The sequence below is a fragment of the Diplotaxodon limnothrissa genome, linkage group LG3, assembly GCF_057381915.1.
Source record: "Diplotaxodon limnothrissa isolate DT_005_m linkage group LG3, D_limnothrissa_male_GT1.1, whole genome shotgun sequence".
NCBI classification, from domain to species: Eukaryota; Metazoa; Chordata; class Actinopteri; order Cichliformes; family Cichlidae; genus Diplotaxodon; species Diplotaxodon limnothrissa.
This window is the reverse complement of record NC_140598.1, coordinates 52,050,308-52,072,784: the sequence shown is the minus strand read 5'-3', so window position 1 is coordinate 52,072,784 and position 22,477 is coordinate 52,050,308.

Sequence of the window (22,477 nt, the reverse complement as noted above, 5' to 3'; positions counted from 1 at the left end):
TCTGTATTTTCGCTTGAAAGAAAAGAAAACAATGTCAATATTCATTTCTTTATTTATGCGTGCATCTGTGTATCAGCTCTGCACCCGCATATGCAGAGCTCTCTTTCTCATAGCTACAAATACAAATAATGATTTGCACCCTTCCATAACCACATACTCTGCAATCATGTGGATTGCACATGAGAAGGTTGCGGGCAGGAACGGTGTGATGCTGATTTGGATTTCATAGAGGTAATTGTTCATATATCATTATAGTATAAAACACCCAACAGGATGATAAAGTTCAAAGTATCTTTGTATGTACTCATTCTCCTGATAGTAGTCATCATCGCAGCAGCTCTAGGCTGTACGGGAGCAAGAAATCAATGATGAAACATGTGGTTTCTGGCTTTGAAAGAGCCAGAAACCAAGTTTATAAATAACAGAGCGTGGAAGTGATTTTACCTATTAAAATCAGCATGTTCCAATTTAATACCGGTTTAAAAAAAAAGAAGAAAGGAAAAGATTTGCCTGAGTAGGCAGAGTAATAGGAAGCAATTCTCATCTGCTTATTTAGGTTCCTCGGGTCAGACATCAAATCCAAGGTAGGACTCTAGCTAAGTAGCATTTAATACGACAAGAAGGCTTTTTTCCCCTTTTTAAAATTATGATGAAACATACAGCTATTGTATATGAAAACAATGGACTATTTTAATACTACAATCTTGAGATCCTTAATTTATTTTTCTATTTGAGTTAGTGTAAATAGCAATTCACACCGCCATTATTGCAGACAACCTGTGGTGCAGATGTAAGGAAAACCCTTCTAACATTGCAACGTTATAATGTTTCACTGGTTGCAGTTGTTGCTTAGGAATGGTATGTATACGTATGTAGCATTTCATTAGTAAATCCATTTTGTGGCCACAAATAATTGCTTTCTTCACATTCGTGCATGACTGGCCGTGTCGAGTATGCGCCGAAGGAGTTGATTGAAAACATCAGAGAAAAACATTAGCTGCTCTAACGTCATTGTTGCTAAAGGCAATATTATGTCTGGGTGGTGTTCGGTGCAATATTAAAGTAATATACACTGAAAATGATGTTTCTGATTACAATAAAAGTGCCCCGGAAAATGATTTACTATATTTTACTTTTACAATTCTTAATTATTTTCTTCATTGTTTTTTTCTTTCTTTTTCGTATAAACAACGCTGTCAGCAAACATTACATTTATTGCCCTTGGAAATTAAATATGTTTCCTTGATCAATGCCGAATGATAAAAGTAATCACTTCAGCACTGGCAGCAGAAACACAACTGTGGGGAGCGCTGCAATCAATATGAACAAGCATTCTTGTGAACGACTTACATCAATATAATATACAATGCACAGTGTGTTATCTGGTTCATCTGATATGAATTGACCGAAGCCTTCTGCGCTTTTGAAATGCAGTCTTTTTTTCCTATATGGCCACTTTGTGCAGTTTTGACCAAGGGTTTGTTAAAAGGACCTCCGACCACGCTTTGTTCAAATCAAGTTACATCTTTTTGCACAAAGTAAAAACAGAACGTCTTCATTACAAATCTCATTAAGAATTTCTTTCCGCTTTGATGCACATTTTGAAGGTCAACCTCTTTGGCTACATAGAGTCATAGTGAAAAGAAAGTACAACATCTGTCAATTGTAAGATTTTACATAAAGTCATAATAAACTCAGTGGTTACCAGGTTTTACAGTTAGGTAAGTACAAACTAACCGCTTGCAGCTCATGAGCCACAGATACGTTTGCAAATTCATGTCTGAACAAAGTCCTTTCGGACAGACAAGACAGAATTAGAGATGTTTTGGGGCACAGATTAAGATTAGGCTTCACACCTAACCCTATTTATACACTTACTATAGGTATGGATTTACACACAGTTATATCCATACATCTGTCTCCATGTCTCTAGCTGTTCTTCTCCTATTTTTTGATAGGAGTAGCTAAAAAGGTTCTTTGGATGCTAAAAGTTGCCAAACCCTGACAGAGCCTGACCTTGGAGTGAATTTATCACTCCTGGTAAGACTTGTCTTGAATGAATATGTAAAGGTTGTCCACTTGTGCATAATATTCTCACTGTAGGATGATGATCTTCAGAATGTTTGGAAATGGCCTTATATCTCTTCCCAAATTCATGGGCAGAAACTGTTGCTCCATTAAGATTATTGCTGATGTTTTTCCTCTTTGCCATTGAGTTACCACACACCTGAATGCTCCAGACCGGTGGGGAGCTTCAGGCCTCGAGGGCCGGTGTCCTGCAGGTTTTAGATGTAGCCTTGATCCAACAGGTGATTTAAATGGCTAAATGACCTCCTCAACATGTCTTGAAGTTCTTTAATGGTCTGGTAATAAACTAATAATTTGATTCAGTCGTGTTGACCCAGGGTGAGATCTGAAACCTTCAGGACACCGGCCCTTGAGGCCTGGAGTTCCCCATCCCTGCTCCAAACTAACAAAATCAAAATGCTAAAACTGCATTTGATTGGCAGCACATGGCTTCTTCTTAATCTCTTAATTTCTATGGAAGCTATAGGAGTGCACTTACATTTTACACACTTTGACTTATTTTTTTATTAATTTTAAATTTCAGGGTAATTTTTGCAGAAACAGATAATATCTCCCCATCTTACTTTGTAAAAGTATATCTTTAAGGTTGTTGGATATATTCTGAAGTGGATTAATTTTGTCTTTTTGGATATTCACCTTTTCACATCCTTATTTAATATTTATTATGTTAATATGCATGATGGGTCTTGTATTTTTCAGCTGTCCTTTTATTTAGCACTATAAATGTGTTAAGGACTGTTCCCCCGTTCAAGAAAAAATTACTAGCACCAAATTTGCAAGCACATGTCACCTATGTGTCTATAAGTCTAACTTATTTTATTCTGTTGCAATGTTCAAACATAAATTTCTTAAAAGAGTGTACAGGAAGAGTGTCTCGTTATACCTGGAAATCAGGAAAGGTGAAGTCACTCCATAATACAGCCTGCCTCTCCAAAAGTACAGTGTGCTTACAATGTAAGATGTTGTTTTTCCACTAAATTACCAAGAAATTAAGCAATACTTAAAATTGCTCCCAGTATAATTAATTGTTTGTTTCCTCTAAAAACCCGACTTAGTATCTCCTTATTCTAGTGTACCTACCTTTAAACATTTGTAGGTAGATATAAATACATAGACATTCTGATAAAATTATTAGAATTCCATTTAATTAAAGGGAATTGTGCCGTTAGTTGTGAGCTGTGTTACTATGTGTAATATAACACTATCATTATATTAATGTTACTATCTGACAGTACTTTTCCCCCCTCCAGAATGATGCCATCACACTTATGTGTAATTTATGTCCCTAATAAAAAAAGTGACATCATCTCTTAGAACTTTTAGTAGTTTATAATCTGATATTTCTAAGAGCACTTTCGTTGTCTTGTGAAAGCACGTCTCTCCAAAATGTTTACTCTTTAGGTGTTTTAGCTTTTAGGCATCTCAGTGCATTTATATGTTAATTCCATAGAGATTCATATCTCATGCACCTACTTTGTAAATGCACATTTGAGAGGCTTTAAAAGGAAACTAACAGTATGTAAAGAATATACCCCTTTTACACAACCATTTGAAATATACAGCACAAAATGACAAAGTTTGAGTACAATAACTGAAGAACCTTAATGGGATTGTGATCACGCCATTAGGTCATTCCAAAGATATTGTTTTTAGCAGCTTTCTTAAGAACCAGTGTGTATAGTAGGTGTGCTATTTGAGATGTATGTATACAGTAAATAAATGTTCTTATTCAGTCTGTTTATTTTGTTTGGACTTTTTTTTTCATTTTAATGTCATCTTAGCTGAATACACAACCCTTGGAGACATGCATTAAAGCTGAAAATTGCTGCTGGATCAGCAACTCTAAAAAAGGCGTCACTTTGGTCCAGCTTCACTTCTGTGATTGCATGACTCCTGATGTACCTCTATATTGTGCAAGCTAAGCAGGCTCAACAAACTTCTGACTCTCCTGAGGAATCAGGGTGAATGCAGTCTAATTCTGAGACCTGTCACTTTGTATTTTGTTTTGCCACCCCATCAACTTGAATGTCTCCATTTAATAAATGAGAAAATACAGTTCCACACTCTTCAGCTCTTGCCCTAGTCGGACCACTGGATTCCCTGTCAGCATGGATTTGGAAACCTGGTGGTTGTTTTTGCATTTGACGGCTAACTGTTGGGATTTAATTAAAAATGAACCACATTCTAAAAAAATGCTGTAAGTAATAGCAATGGACTCAGTTTTAATACTATACATATAATCTATAAATAGTGTGTGTGTGTATATATATATAGATATATATATATATATATAGATATATATAATATTATAAGATAATACAGTATGTAAGATTTATATTTAGCAATAGATACAAATTGAGATAGCTAGTGATGATATTGGTACATGTGAAAATAACAAAGTTCTAGAGTTTGATAAGAGGGGCATCTCAGTTTCAACCATATCATTACTATGACCTGTACACATATATGCTACTATATGTCTGACAAACTCTTTCTGTACATTGAAGAGTAAACATGAAAATGAATCTCATCTTAGGCAAAGTGCATCTCATTATGCAAAACCATTATGCAAAACCTGCATACATCTGTGCTTGTGTTACCGTGCTCGCAACAACACACTGATGTTAGGCTGAGATGGAAAGGGGACAGGAAAATATATGCAAGTGTTATGTTTGTGAATTTTTATTCAAGTTAGCTCTACAAATAAATAAGCTGCAGATAGGCTTCACCTACAGCAACAACAGAATTGCATGCTTGTGGTGCTGCTGCAGGATAACACAGGATAAGTGAGTGCTTTCTCTCTCTCTAGGCCGTTAGCTTGTTTACCTTCACTTCTTACTTGGCTCTCGGTGAAGGCGGTCGCACTTTTCTCCTCTCCTCCTTCCCCTTATCTTCCCCTGCTTAGCCTCTTGTGTCCTGTCTTGTCTCGCGTGCACTACTTTTCCCTTGAACAGTCTCTCACTGTCGTTCTCTAAAACCTAACAGAGAATTATGGATTTGATCAACTGGTCTCTGAACGCTATTGACACCCTCTTCTCAACGAGAAGTCTGGGCTCGGGAGAGCCCGAGTGCCCTGGAGGGACTTTCCCTGCCGGATACACGATGGATGGGTGGCAAACCTGGAGGATCTTGTGCCTGGCGGGACTGTCTATCGAGGACGCTGAGGATATTTACCTATTCGGAACCATGATAACAGGGTTCTTGCTGATCGGAGCTGGCTTGGCCCTGACTTATCGGAGAAATAAGAGAGCGGAACCAGCTGTTCAAACCCCCCCTAAGCTGACCGCTGGAATTGAAGCGATGGGACGAGGCGCGGCCTCCCACACCGAACGCAGCATGGTTAACACCTTGGAGACGCTTACAGCTGCCATGAAGACTCAAACTAACACCATTGAGCGTATGATGGGATACATCAGAGAGGGGCCTGCTCACAATAACACCCTTGAGCGACAGTTGGATAACATCGCAGAACGGCTCACTGCAGCTGTGGGGTCTCAGAACCAAAAGAATGACAACACCACGGAACAGAAGCTTGATACCATCATGGGGAGGCTCGCAGCGCTCCAACGGGAAATCGAGGCCCCAGTGTCAGAGTGCTAAATTCGCTGCTCGCATAAAGGAGAAATCAACAATATTCTACATTTGGACACCACGGCGCCAGCTGCTAGGCCCAAGGCTGGAGCCCACCAAAACAACTCCCTGATAACGACTGTGTGATGACTATTCTTCCCATCCCATGAAGGACACCTGGATCGGCTGGAGGACTGTTTACTTAGCCTGATACAGCGAAGGACACTGTCTCAGCTGAACTATGGACACGCACACACATACACTTACACTGATAAGCACGCACTCATCCCCCTCCCTTCCAAACGCCTTCGATGCTTGTTCCTGCGGGGGAAGGCAGCGGGTCTGCGTGCCGCGCTGAAATGATAGTATGGTGCAGGACGACTGCTGTGTTCCTTCGAATCACCCCCCACCCCCCTATCCATCCCCTGTGGCTTGTCATGTGCTCTGATGTTGTGATGTGGACATTAATGTGCTCTCTGTGCAGAGGAGTTTTTTTTGTTTCCTGTTCTCATGCTGTCCTCCCATAGGTTGCCCAGCGTGTGAAGAGGTCTCTTTTTTTCCTCTTGTACTTTTCCCAATGTTGTGTAATTTTTTCAGTGTTATTCTCCCAACGCTGCCGGTCTCCGACTGTATTCCCATGTGATGTCTTGTTGTTGTGTGTGTAAGTCGGGGGGGGGTCCTATTCCTCTGTGGGGCAACCTGCATATGGCCAATAAAGCATTCATTCATTCATTCATTCATTCACTCTCTGTATGTACAGTCAGCATCAGCTATCTAAGAAGCTAGAAGGACATTCGTTTGGTTTTACCCTTGTTGGTGTGCTTTTTGGTGTACTAAAAAAGTACCTGGTACCAGGTACAATGACCTAATGGAAAACCCTGAGCATCATGGTGAACTGTGCCAAGTCAATCCTAGGAGGTACTAATAGAAAAGTCAGTAGTCCAATCTATGTGTCATGGTCTGGGTGTGTGGCTGTAAAATTCCATTGAAGGTCTGGACCTCCCTGGTATCCACCCATGGGCAGGGCCTACAGCCCCCCTCACCTGAAGCTGATTGAGGCAATCAGGTTGGAGATTTAAGCTGCTTGCTGACACTGCTTCCTCGCCAATTCCTCAACTACCCTATGTTGGTAACCAGGCCTCACGCTTCATGTTCATGAATCTCAAGTGCTCTACTAACCTTGTAATCTCATGTTCTAGTTACTCCAGGAAAACTCCATCATACTGAACTAGTGATGGGCAGATGAAGCCCCATGAAGCACTGAAGCTTTTCATCCAATTGGTTCACCCCAACGCGAAGCTTCATGAAGCTTCATTTGCTCTAGCAGGACACCTACTGGACGTAGAAATAATAGCTGGCATGAATTTGAAGAGTGTGGCATTTTGCACACAGCCTGTAAATGTCAACAACAAAAGGAGTGTGTAAAACATGTATATTGTAGTGATGCAGTATACTGTGTATATTTATACTGGCAGTATGGAAAATGATCATTTGGAAATGCTTAAAATGGAAATGATCATTTACTGTGAGGTGAGGTGTGGTTGGGGTGTGGACAGTGGTTGTGCTTTTGTAACGTTGAGGTATGGACAGCTACACACTGAGGCTTTGAGCCTCAGTCCTGCCTGTTCACATTTTATTCTGTAAAAACTAAATTTTCACTGCTTTTACGACCTTTTTAGTGGGGAGAACATAGCTGGGATTTAATGATTTAACAAATCTTTTGAATCCTTTGTCCTCCACAATGCTAAATGGCTGTGAGTCCTCAATCACCATGCTGACCAGGTCTTCATCTATTTGAGATTGTTCTCCTGAGGAAAGACAATAAAGACAAAGCACAAATATAAATATCACACACGTAACTTATAACAGCTGTATAATATTGTTATATCATTTAGTAACATTACTGCATGCTATAGTATCATGGCATTTGATGGCTCACCTGGTCTTGCTCCACAATCGGTGTCCCCCTTATTCTCATGCAAAGCTCTGTAGTGCCTAAGCATGGATGAGGTGTTGTTGTTATATCCCAGCTCCCTGGCACATAGCAAACACTTCACCTTGTACAAAAGTCAAGACAGCTCAACATAAATTGTATTGCACCATCAGTATCATGAAAATACATCTTCTGTAGAAATTTACATACCTTGTTGGGAGGAATAAGATCAAAATGTTCCCACACAGGGGAGGACATCCTCCTCTTCTTAGCTGGCTCCATTCTCTCCTGACTTTCTCTCCTCACTCTCATAAACCTCCAAACGGTCTCCAAACTCTCACTAACCGCAACTCTCCATCAAACACCCACATTTTTGAATGAAGTCTGAGGGGTTTATATCGCTGTCATATCTCGCGGCAAAGTTCGAACCACTTCATGAACCAGTCACGTGGTACAGCCGGGCAGCGAGGCTTCGGACGTCATCATTTTCAGCTCCTCCCATAAATGAAGCAAGCCTCGATACGCGCTTCGCGGAAACGCCCCCTCCATTACTCGACACACGCTCCGAAGCCTCGATACAGAACGTCCCATCACTATACTGAACCACTCATCTTGGAAATCTGGTTAACCCGCCAGCTCTCTGAATCATCTCCTTGCCTCACCTGCCTGCCCTCCTGCCCTTACACCACCTCGGGACCTTCACCACTCAGGACAGCTGCCACACACCACCTAACCCACCTGGACCACACCACCTCTCCCTCAACGCTTCCATCTCCCACCTGCACAGTAAGACGAAGATTTTCATAGCTTCCACTCTCTCCAGAACTCCTCATTGGCTACCGCTCTAACACTGCTCTCCTCTCTTCCAGTACTTACCTAATCACCAGCAGCTGCTGTTGCTTCCTTGGACCTGTCCCCTTGCTTGTCCCTCTCCCCTGGCCAAGACCCTCACACCCCATATATCAAGCCTTAAAACAAGTACTAACGTGAACGTCATTTTGGTGTTAGTTAATAAACCTTTGTTAAACCCTTTACTCTGCCTCCGCCTTGGGTTTCCTGCACGTGGGTTTGATTTTTGGTGCTCGGCCTCCGGCCGTTTTGTGACACTATGACTGACTGTTAGCTGATTACAGTTCACCATCAAGTTATACCATTTTCTAATTCAGCCAAATTACCAACCAAAACACTCCAAACACAATTTCCTCTCAAACTGACAGTTGCCACAATTAATAATAGATAACACAAGTCAGAGTTATTTAACAGATGGACAGAACTGTGACAAACTTACAAAACAGCCCCCAGCTTCTCTCCTTCTGAAATTCCTGACAGATTGGCCATTAACAAATTGACACGGCTGCCCAGTAACAACAGAAGAGATGCGACGCGAGGATTTTAAAACACTAATGAAAACACAAGATATTTCGAAAGGTTCAGTGTTCTTGGGGGGAGCACTTAATTAACCAGCAGACAAACCTAAAAACACACAGATTAAACCTACCTCCGACTGCTGTGACAATCTCAGAGTGTTTTTAGAAAGAAACACACACACACGCACAGAGTTGTTTATCCAGTGAACAATATTGCAGATGCACTAGACTGGCCAAGCTGTCTGCTGCACAGTTATGGATTTATGCTTCATCACCATGGCATCTCTTTTGCAGTTGATTATAATTCCCAAAAGCCCTTAATTAAACAGTGCATAGCCAAAGCCCTTTTTAAAATAATAACTGTTTATCTCTGAACAACACTGAAGCCAATAGATTTACTGACCAAGTCTCCCAGTGCTGTACTGAGAACCAACAGGCCAAGTACCCCATTAATTGATCAGCCTCAACAAATAATTTGTTCTAATGTCTGCTTACTAGACGCAGTCTTTATTTGCCTGGTGTTTTTATTAAATGGTCTCCTACTGTTTAATCTCTGGGAGGAGTGTGTATTCTCAAGACCATGTTGACTTTGATGACTTTGTTTGGTGTTTTGGTAAGGATGCGGCTGTTTAGCCTCTTCAGGTTGACATTTAGCTAATGTAATTTGGCTGTGAGAATTCCACGCAAGTTTGTTGTTGTAATTAGACAGCATATCTAAGTTTCAACTTGAGTTCTTAAATGCCCATAAAAACATAAAAGCTTTTTAGTTACCATCGTTTTATAAAAACAATGTAATGTATATTAAAAGTTCATAAATAGGTTTGATTGTTATCTGGTTCCAGGAAATTATTATTGATATTAAACAGGTTTATCTTTCAAAGCTTTCAACCAGTTCTGTTCATTTTAATGTATCCTGCCCTTTTTTCCGGCTTTAATTGTGGATATTTGCTTGAAACCACATTAGGCATTTTAAATTTTCAGTTACACACATTACCTTTAGCGGATTGATATTTCACCTAATCCTGTAGGTATTGATTCAGTAAATATAGTGGTTTTGCAATGCTACTTCTCTCTTCTTCTACTCTGTGGACTCTGACCACAGGGACCATCTTGCTGGAAGGGTATGCTCTTTTCACTTTCCAGTATGCATTTATAATTATCCTACAAACGTACAATTGCAACCGCTAATTTGGTGCCATGGGTATATGATATGAAACGTGCACTCATTCTTCTAGTAATATTAGCCGTAGCAAGCTAAGGGTTTATGAGAATCGATGTAAGAAATTGAAGCCCAGCAAGGAAACATTTACTACAGTGGGCCCAGGCATAACAACTCTGAACACAATAACAAGGCTCATGTTTGATTAATGAAAAACAATTATATAGATATTAAATAGTTGGCTTATGATATATATCATCTGGTAGTCTGCATATAAACCATTACAAGGTGGAAAACCTTTTGAATGCTTTATTGTATTGTGGCAGTATGCAAAACAAACAGCCGCCACAGATAGACATTCAGTTCTGGCTAAAAAATGGTCAAACCAACAGACATCACTAGGCCAGGGTATAAATGGAGTAGCCCATAATGTTTTTAACTCAAACTTGCAAATTAGCCTAACGTGACATTTAGCTAGTTTATCTCAAGCAGTGGAAGTGATTTTGGGGAGAAAATAACGAACAGCTGCAGAATAGACAGGAACCAAAACATAAGAAGTGCAGCAAGACACGCTCAAAAGAAGCAGAGGAAGAAAGGGGGGAAAAGATGCAAGGTCCTGTGTTATCTAATCACATGATTTATTTAATCCTGTAGAATCATGTTTGCTATTATATGTTTACAGTACCTGTTCCGTCACATTATTGTCCCTCCTAAATCAATTCCATTGTTTTTTATGCAACTTCTGTTATGGTTTGTGTGCTTTTGCAGTATTTTTGAGTTTGGTTCTGTTTCAAGTTGCAGTATATTCTTTAGGCAGGCTATCAGTCAAAAAAAATGTATGGCTCAATTTTGCTGTTCATCAATTTGGGTCTTGGATCTTTAGTTTCATACCTTGAACTTTTTGCTTTTGCATCTCTAAACATCACTGAATCAGCACCATCTGGCCTTATAGTATTTTACTTTGCATGTTGCTGTGGAAACTATAGAAAACGAGAATGCTAAACTAACCTTGGTTACTTAAGCAGCAGACCTTGCAGTGGCTGATCCTGTGGCCTATGATCATTAGTGGCATCCACTTTTTGTATTATTTGAATTGATTTCATTGGGTTCTTCTTTGTCTCTGTGTGTGACTTTCTTTTCTGCAGAATATACACTTTCTAATATACATTTTACTTCAAGAAAAAGATAATTACTTGGGAGCAATACGATTAGTTTTCAAAACTGCCTTGTTTTGAAGCACTCTTTATATTTAGGATACATTTTGGTAATATGTGGAACTAATTTTCATGCTAAACATTCAACACTGTTCAGATGATCCATGTTGCAACTGGGTGAAGCAAAGCAAAATAGTTGTATGTGGTTATGTATTCAAAGTTAAACTTAATTCAACTATGACCCCCAGGTTCACCGTTCTTCTGCACTTAAACAATAACAGGAGGCATACAATGTAAAGAAGTAACACTTCTCCTTTATTACTGTATAAAATCATTTTATGCTGTTGTATTTAGGACAGTTTTCCAGAAATGATCCAAACATGTTTGAAGATTTTGGTGTGTCATGCAAGTTCTGCCAAATATAGGCTCCGAGATGAGCTACAAGAAGGACATTTTGTCTTTATTGCTGACTCAATTCAGAGCACTTTAGCCAATTCATAAAAAGCTCCAACAATACAATATACAATACTTTGGGGTCACATTTTATTAAATTGAGCATACAAAATGTTGCTGTGTGTGTTTGAGATGCCAGCATTGTATTGATTGTTGCTACAAAGCAACCTCACAAATCAAGCAAGGAAAGAAACCCAACTAATGTACATCCATTGTGCTCTGAGCTGTTTCAGCACCATGGACAGCGTCCCACCAACAGCTACTGTAAACGTCATCGTGTTTCTCCGCAATAGTTTTTGTTGTTTTTGCTATTTTCAATTGACACATAAAGCTTAAACAGAGGGAGCAAAAATCCCACTAGAATAATTAGTAGTTATGAAAATTTAATGAAGTTACTGCTGTTGTGCCAGGTGTGCAAATGTGTGCAACTCTCTTGCTATGGGGGATACTGTGGATTGTGCTTATGTACAATGACCCTGTAAAAGTATTTAATGAGAAAGACTCATGCAAACAGCTCGAAGCAACAAACGCAACTTCGGGTCTCGCTAATGTTTTGCTGTTTTTATTAACTGAGATAACAATTTGGATTACATTTCGAGGAAACCTCACAAAGCTTGTGTGACTGTGTCTGCTTACTTTAAGGAACCCTCTTAATGAGACTGATGGTCCTTCTTTGATGTTATTTGGGCAGTGTGGATGCTGTACATGAATCGCAACCTATAGGCAGGGTTAAGGTTTGCACCATAGATGTGGTCAAGGCACATCCTGTGGATATTTCAATGTGTTTCATTGCTTTTTGGTGGATGTGAAACAGTGGATATGTGGAAAAAGTGGATATTACCAGTATTTTAGAAACCACTCAAAATTGTATACATCATGTTTACACTTTTAAGAGATTAAGCCCCGACTAGTTCACAATCGGACTTACTAAGGTAAAATATAGTGTACACCAATTAAAAGCAAATGTCTGATGTGATATAACATAATCTGCTAAAATTAGTATTATTATTTAAGAAGCAGCTGTATCCTTTTGTTTTCTAAGGAGAAATATTAGTTATTTGAGTAAAATATGTGTTAAATGTGCAAAAGAGTTACCAGCAGACTTTGATCTCATATTAAATGTAGCTCAACTACAAACCATAACCAACTATGGATCAAATTGTTGTCTAAACGATGCTGAACTCTGCAGAGTTCTGCGACAACCATTATTCTCTGCCTAGAACATTATGCATGGCATGCTGCTGTAACATTGAATCAGTTCATTAAAAACACTGAGAGAAATGCAGCTTCTACTCTTATGATTCCGGCTCCATTTGATATATAACTTCTCGCTATCCCGATCTGTGTTTTAGCAACATTTACATTGAGGCATCATTACGATGATAGGCTATTATTCTTTCTATACAAACACAAATGTTAGCTATTACACTATTTACAGCTTTTGCTCGGTGCTTGTTACTGTCTCATCAGAGAACATTACTGAGGCATACAGACGCTGATATGATGAGATCAAATTCTTTCTTGTATTTCACAGTCAACAGAACAAATTTAGACACAGGTGCAGTCTCAAATGAAGAGCTTTTATTGTGTATACATCAACAGAAAGTGTAATGAGAATTCAATTTGAGCACTGATCCGGGAGCCTGGATTTAGTCTAGCAGTATAAATGCTTCGGCATCCCAATTGTAAAAAAAGAAAATGATTATGGGCATCAATAGAAGCAAACAAAGGAGAGACATCTTTGTTAACTGATAGAACAGTAAAGGCCAAATGTTGCAATTATAGAAGGCAGTGATTTATTAGCTGGAAAGGAAATGTTACTTGTTATTTCATTACAAACAAACCTGAAAATGCATTTTTCAGGTTTGCAAATGAACCTTATTTTTATTTGTTGTCATACAAGTCAGTGATGGGCATGTACAGTAATAATTATTATTTAATCCTATTGCCAGAAAAACTGTTGATATTAATTTTAAAAAAAAATGCACGGGGGCCAGAGTAGGCCCAGCAAAGCCACTGGGTGTATTTTTTTTTAAACTTTTAATTGTATTTTCAAAGATTTTGCAGCTTCTCCTGCTGATAGAGATCTCCACCATGGCCATTTATACCACAACTTTTTTCACTATCTACTATAAGTATTCAAACTTCTTACAATAGGTTCACAGTAAAATAAATAAATAAATAAATAAAAATGATCATATTTACAGGACAGTCTTCACAATGAACTAACAGAAGTTGTGTCATTTTACACATTTATTTCTATCAATTTAAGCACAAAGAGTCGTACTGACATTCTAAAACATATTGTTGAAATTGCTAATCTTTTTCTTATATTAAAATATCTCAGCAATTAAATGTGTCGTTAAAGTTCTTTAAAAGGACAGAAAGGGGGTTTCACTGGTGTGGCCCTGTTGAGATGTGGGCTGTATGTGACCCACCATGAGTTTGACATCCCTGATCTATAGAATAAATGTTTCATATTCACAGTAATAAAGTAATTTCCTGCCCCAAAACAACAATGGGTTAATCAATTAAGCATTTTCTTTTGAAATTATTTATTTATTTATTTTTTAGGAGGGGGCTGGAGGGCATGGAACAACACTAACACTGCGGAAACTAAAAAGGAAACAGGAAACATTCCCAAGAACATTATGTAAGTATCACCGTTGCAGTTCCAAACAATTTGTGACAAAGGATCCTAGCCTTAAGAAAAGCTTGTATTGTAAGCTAAACCACTACCACAGTGTGTACCTTTAGCCCAAGAAGACACAATATTTTCCGTAAAAACACAAGTGCTAAAGCGCTGTCGCACCATGAGACTGATTCAATTTCCTAGTGTGCTTTAAAGGAGATGAACGAATGGCAACCTGCTGATGATCGCATAGATCATCTTGTCTAATTTTACAGGGCATAACCAAACAGTGCATTTTATAAATTAATTTGAAAGACGCTTTGGTCCAGAAGCATCATGTCTTCATTAAAGAAACCGCGCTAAAGGGGTTAGCTTGTGGTCTGGTTAAAGGAATCTGGGTCACCCTATGCATCATTGGTCTTTGTTACAGTCAGACAGGTGGCAGTTAGAGACATGTCAGACTGTGTGATTAATGTGTGACAAATTACATTTCTACAAAGCAAACAGAAAATATATAAGAGGAGAGACAAGTCACGAGCCTGTGTTATCTATCTGCATTGCTTTTAGGTTTTCAAGATAAGATACGTTGTTTTCTGTAGCTCTGCAAAGACTAACACATTTTTTTTATTTCACATTGTACATTTTATCATATTCCTATCTTTGTGTAAAGAAAATATTGGGAAACCACATCCATCCATCCAAACTTCAGTAACACACGGATAAATTGAAATATTTAATTTCGTTTTATCAACCAGCCGAACTTGAAATTCCTAAATGGTTTATGATAAAGATAAAAATAATTTAAAAAAAACAATGTGGCATTAAGATTTTGTGGATTGACAACAGCATTTGGAGAGTGAGACAATCTCTGGCTGGATTAGACTGGTGAGTTTAGGGGAAAATGTTGCAGTATTCCCATTTGTCTATTTTGAATCACAACAGCAAATAACCTGTCACTCACAATCTGAGGAACTTGTTAAAGAGCCGGAGTTTGTACACTGGGGGAATCCATTGATGCTACGGAGATTGGTGTCCAGCTGAATGTTAGTCCTTCTCTATAATAAAGTAGTCTCAAAGATATGAAGAAACATAATTTGAGATGAAAATCTCTTTCAACAGGCCAATCTAGAAAGTGATCTTACAGAGAGTGTAGTGGTGACTGCATGTAAATGAAAGGGCAGTGCATCTGATAATGTGTTGAAGCAGGATTGGGGCAGCTAGCAGGGAGCAAGCAACCATAAAAGGTTATTAGCATATAAACAAGCGGTTGTTGTTATATATGAAAATGTTTCTTTTATTGATTTAATTTTGCCATGCAGTCTCCCTCCCCTCACCTACAGCCAGTCATGGCAGTAGGTGAGGTGGCCGCATGTCACTGCACCTGGTTTCTTCCTGTTAGGAGGAAGTTTTTCCTCCCCACTGTCTCCAAAGCACTTGCTCATAGGGTGTCATGTGATTGTTGGGTTTTCTCTGTTTTCTCTCGATCATTGTGGGGTTTTTACTTATATATATTACAATTGCTTCTTAAAACTTACTTTTTTACTTTGGCCTTTAATTCAAGTTCACTTTGAGTACCATCAGGCCTGTTTTACGTTTTTAATGTTAATACAATGTCTTCTCATTTATCTGTATTTGTTTCTCTATTGTTTTCTCTTGTTTTTAACTGATTGTGAAGCACTGGTCAACTCTGTTGCTTTTAAATGTGCTATAGAAATAAATTATGAATTGAATTGAATATAAAGTGTTAACTGCTGTTGTGATTTGCCGCTATGTAAATAAAACTGAATTGAATTGAAAAAAAAGTTGCATGGCTCTCCCTGTGAATGATCATATCAAAATATGATGTTGTTGTGTGCCAATTAGCTAACAACCAAAGACGCCTCATTATACTGATGGTAAACATCACTCACTGTGTGTTGGACCCAATGTACAAAATTAAAAATATGTTTAAAAAGTATCCTTGGGTTCAATTATTATAGCAATAAAAAAAAACAACAATTCCAACTTGAATTGACCCTTCATACGTGCGTGCATTATTATGGATTTTGCCAAACTTTTTTGATAAATTGCAGAGCGCCAGAATGTTCCAGAGGAAAAGTCATCGTCATCTTTTTACACAGCATCAGCCTTGTTTTGAGGTCCAGTCTTGCAGATATAAATCCTCTGATTGTCACTCGCAACAGGACATTTACATTTTGAGCATTATGCTGCTGTTCATGTTCACTGAGGACAACAAAACTTTTCTGTCTAACTTCAACTTACCCTCTAAGAAATGTGACTTTTTCACTCAAGTTTTGTCTTACTTGAGGTGTGGCTTGGACTTGCTCTTTAAAAAAAAAAAAAAGCTTGTGAGTCTGTGAATGTTCTCAGTCATCCAGGTCATCGTGCTCTAAGGAGCTTGGAAAGAATAGCGTTTAAACTTCTTTAAGTTTTCCGGAAGATGTTTCACCTCTCATCTGAGAAGCTTCTTTAGTTCTAAGAGCAATTGGTGGAGAGTCCCAGATTTTAAGCCCTATGGGACTGTCCGCAAGAGGGTCATGGACCCCCTATTGATCCACTACCTAATCACACGAGCCAAGGTGTGAAAACGGGGGTGGGTCACAAAAAAAGCTTGTGAGGCATCCTATTAGCTGCCAAGCTCCTCACATTACTAATAAAAAGCTGTAGCTCTATTTTGACAGACGCCCCTGACTCACAAACATGCTCCAAAACACACTAATACTAGCCACCAACCATACAAGCCAACAAGGGCAAAGGATCTACAAACTATAATCACATAGTACCACTTAGGAAACATCTGAAATATCTGTGCTGATGTTTCCTGTCAGAGCTGGAGAGTAGCCTTGTGTTAAACAAGGCAGGATTTGTGGTAATGGGATTGCTCTATTTTTGTGTGTTTATGTATGTGCGCAAACCTTTGTCCGCACGTATTCGTGTAAGCCTAACCTCAGAATTCACTCCATGCGGAGGAGTCCTCAAACTAAATTTACCACGGCCCTGGTGGAGGTTAATGCCGGCCCTCCCATCTGCTGTTTTCTAATCATCCCCTGTTATCTATGAAAAAGGAGAGCGGAGGAATATGGTCATAGTGTGCAACAGCCATCTTTTTCCATTTACCCCTTCGCTCTCCTGGCCATTCCACCATCATTTGTGAAATCAGCTGTAGCAGCGGGAGGAGAGTTTGCACAAAATGTACTTCCTGGAGTGTCTATTTCATGCCGAGAGGAGAGGAGACGGCAGCGGCAGCTGAGGAGAATAAGTGAGAGAGGGAAAGGTAATGAATAGAACAGTTGGAAAGCTAGCTGGAGATGGCCCCTGAACATTTGTCACTCCAACAGGAGTTGTGTCTCTGTTGTGAGATTGGATTTTGGTTTATTATTGTTGTTTTGCAAAAAAGCTGGTGTCACTCTGTGCTTGAATGCCAGCACAGCTTCACATGTAAGTGGCTAGGTGCAGTGCTTTAGAAGGAGGAGTGAAAAAAAAAATGTTTCTCTGTATCCTGTGGGATTCCAACAATAATATGTGATTCCTGCCCTTTGCTTCCTCATGCATGAGCAGAGAACGAAAGCAATCTAATCCTAGAGCCTATTCTGTGGGGGGCTGCGGTCCTCCGGGGGACAGAAATAGGAAAGTGGTGACTGTTGGCACATCAAGTCACAGCACTTTGATATATTGTGACTGGCCTCGCTAATACAGGAAATCGCCACACACAAAAGCCAACAATCATATTGACAAATTATCACGGCAATAAGAGTCCTGGCCTGTTCCACGCGGACGTTTAGCATTCTGCTCACGTGCTTTGATGCAGTTTTAGTTTGCCACTGAAATCTTTGGTAACAAGGTTTTTGCCGACCTTGTTGCCATTCATTTTTTTTGTTTGTTTTGTTTGTGTCACTTGAAAAAAGACTGCTCTCAGAAAAAGGTCAGCCCACTAACTGAAATTTAAAAGAAAAAACATGCTGGTCTCATTTGTAAGAGAAAATAATTCCTGTTCATAATTTTAATTGGCTAAGCTGCTGAAAATTATTTCACAGCACTACCACCTATATGCCTCCAATTTATCTTTCTCTGTGCTCCACTTTTTAAAAAAATCTTTCTCTCTATTTTGCCTTCTGTTTCTCCCTCCGCCCTCATTCTCCGACTTCCCCTGTTTCCTCTTGTACCCCCTCTCACTGGAGGAGCCCTTGGCTTGAAGCACTCTTGAGAAAATGAAGGGGGCAAATATACATGTGTGATGTTCAGAACTGGATAATGGTGCACTTGTTCAATGTAATTGGCCTGGAAAAGCACTGTAATTTGTGACTGGAGAACCCTGACTTGACTTGAGAAAAATGTAAATGTGCAGCAGAGGAGCGCCTTGGTTAATCAGTTCTCACAAAGAGAATACTTTAAGTTCATTAGTGTTCCATTTGCATATTCGCCCTCATAAAGGAAGCATTAATCCCAAATGAAATTGCATGTTTCTATCATAAAAGGCGAGGTGTGTGTATATGTGTGTGTCAGGGGGTGGAGCTTATTTTATATTTTCCCTCTATTGCTCAAACTGAAACTGAAACATATGTTTGTGACCACAGTAAAACCTGATCATATTTGGGGCTTGTAAAAAGAAAAGATAATCATAAACATGTTTTGAAGAGCTGCTGTTCATGCAAGCGCACACGCATGAGCAATCACACCAGAGGAGGAACTCATATCAAGACAGCACAGAGTATTTTTGCCCATAATACTTCCTAAAATTGGCTCCAAATGACTGAATCTAAATGGAGTGAACAACAGAAGCGTGTCCGTGAGGATTAACGTAGAGCCAAAAAAAGGCTAATTTGTCCGCTGATGATGGCCATCAACTTGCAACATGAGGAGCTGGAGGTAATGGCCAGTAAAGCTTTATCCAAAGGAGTGGAAGACAGCGAATAAGGCTGGCCAGCATCACAGGTCAACATGCTGTAAGACTAATTCTCCATCTCCAGTGTGAGCCACTAAAGGTGGAGCGTGCATATGCTGACGTTTATTCCACAAAAATTCATATTTTTAATTGTTAGTAGCTGAGAAAAAAAAATGCGACGCATTCTTTTTTTCACTTTCGTAGTGGTGCACTCGAGAAAATCCATGCAACTAGTTAAAAAGAGATTCCACAAGCTGAAAATGACTCCAGCGAGTTGAGAGCTAACATGTAAACACTGGAATCTCATTAAGAGACTGATGAATGGAACTGGCCACTAGCCCACTGGCCACAGTGACCAGCTTTCTGCCAAAAGTACAAATCGTTTGAGATAAATAATTTAGGCGTAAAAACCAAAAAATACCTAGAATGCAAAATGCTTTAACAGATTAAATAGTAACACTATCTGCACAAAGTTTCCCCCTCCCCTTTCCTGATCTAAGGCCAATATGAGTTTGGTCTCAATTTGGCTTGGCAGTGCTGGCTGCATCCCAGAACATCTCTTTGGGCTCGTCAGCCCTGGATTCCTGGATGTTACCCACACTGAAGGAGGAAATGATGCGATGGTAGAGGAAAGGGGGTTGAGAGAGTTGAAAACAAAGCCATCACTCTGATTGGTTGTCTGGACAGAGGCCAAAGCGAGGACAGAAGGTGGAAGAGAGAAAGAGATAGAGAGAGAGGGAGGGAGGGAGGGAGGAGGAGAGGATTGTCTTCAAGCCTTTTAAGTACCCGCTGGAGGGGTCAAGAGGCTGCCAAATCAGTGGGGCATCTCAGTACTTGCTCCCAGCATGTGTGCGGGTATCCTTCTGTATACCTGTCCGTTCCGATCTGTGTTCATCTGTCCGTTTGTCCTGTTTGTAACTACATCGTACATGTGTTTAGGAGGAGAACATAATTGCCCTCCAGGGTATGAATGCACATACCTGCTTGTCAATCGTGTGTGTGTCTTTATGTGTGTTTGTCTGGGTGTGTGTTGACCACTTCATCTTCTTCACCAGTCTGCAGTCATCACAGCAAAAGGATGATCTGCATAACACTTTTTAGTTGGAGATTCAATTATGCTATTGAGAAAATGAAGAGCTCCATTAGCATTCTCCATCCCCTCTTTATTTACTGTCCCTCTGGCCAAATGGATATGGAGAAGGCTAGACTCTCAGCCACTACATGACCTTCAGTGCTCCTTTAAAATAAATAAATAAATAAATGAATCAGCTAAAAAAAAAAGAGCAAAAACCTGCTGGTAATTTGTGAGATATGATGTGGGTCCACCAGCACAAATTGCACATCGTGGATACAGTCAGTTATTCGGTGAATGTTAAATGAAAACCATTTCAATTCATTGCATTAATGACAACAATAAATGTGCACAGTCCATTAAAAATACAAGGCTTGCTGACCTTCCAGTAGAACAGTTTTTATTAAAAATCCAGTGACTGAATTGTTTAACTCGGTGTCAATTGGGACCAAGCACTCTTCACCTTTCCACAGTATTACTCATTCTCATGCAGAGATCACTTTTCATCTAATGGAGTTAGTTCTGCACAAAGATACACCCCTCCTCCCTTTATCCGATGGGATGGGATTAAATGCACGTGGCCAGTTACACGCAACACAACACATATTTACAAAACTATTCCAGCATCATGCCACTGTCTGACTTACTTTCTTTCTTTCTTTCTTTCTTTCTCTGTTGTTAAAGAAGTAAATGAACTGACTTTACATCAGAATCAGATTCTGCAATAAAATGGCATTTTCTGTGAGTTACTTTGTGACAAAACACTCACGCACAGTGCTTTGTTAGCACAGTAAGCAAAACATGTAGGATACAGGAATGTTCAAAAATCTGTTTTGCTTGATGAAACCACCTTTATTATTCAGTGCCAATCAGACTCATTCCAGATGTTGCTGCACAGCGCTGCTTTTCTGTTTCGAGAAGAACTTCCAACAATTTAGCCCCAAACCATGACAGAGCCTCCACCGTGTTTTACACATGACTGTAGACACTCACTCTGTTCCTCTCTCCCGACGTCCTCTGAACCAAAATTTTACATTTAGATCCATCACTCCATCAGACCTGTCGCCGCCGATTTTAAGTTTGGTTCTTGTCTTGTTTGACACACCTCATTTTTTTCTACTGGTTTCTCTTCCTTAAAAATGCCTTCTTGATTACCACCAGATGCATCTCTAAGGTCCTGTGTCAGGTCTGTTTTGCACTTTATGGATGTGACTTTCAGATAACCTCAAACCGATTCTTTGCTACTTGTCCGTTATGTGTAGACACAACACTGGTTCATCCCTTAAGTTAGGTGTATTTGTCTGCTTGAACAATTCAGGTCAGTGTTAAGTCATTTAACAAATAAAATGGTCAGATATAAAAACGGGACAGGGAAGAAGTGAAAATGTCCAAAAACTTTGGAAAATCATCCAGAACCTTTGTTTAAGATCAATATTAAAAACTCTAAGGTCTTGGAAGCAAAATATTAAAAGCAAACCTATTCAGAAATGAAGAGCAATTACATCATCGGGTGGTTTCATTATTTTCTGATCAAACAACCTTAAAATATAAGTTAGCATAAACCTGGACTAAAGTCAAGACCTACAAAGTAAATTTGTATATAAAAGCTTAACATCTGCGAGGAATAGCTGCAGTTTCTTTTTCTTTCTTTGGTTTATTTTTGTCATTTTGGTTAAAACACCTTACAGCCTCGCTCAGTATCTGCCAGCTTTAATTATGCATCATGATTCATGGTGCGATGTAGCATCCGGTCCATATGCGCTGTTTCACCACACTGTTTTGACATCTCCATTCACAAGGTTTGTCAGTGTACGTCCTGATCACTGCCATGTTAAATAAAGGTGGGAATTCACAGCCAAAGTGGCCATTTTTCAACTTCTGTTGTGTTTCCTGACATTTCCTTCTCTTAACGCTTTCACAGCTTTCTGAAACTTCATTTTCATACATCACCGTCATGTGACTTTTGAACATTTGAAACACTGCTATGAGTAATGAAGTCACTGCTATCCATTCGAATCCAATCACAAGCCATTATATTTCATTAGGAAGTGTCACCATTCACTCATTCCCCACTCCATAAGTTTTAGAGAAATAAGGGGTTGGATGGGAGGACTCACTATTCGCAATAAACGAGTTAAGCCATGGTGAAAAGTGGTTATTTCCACTG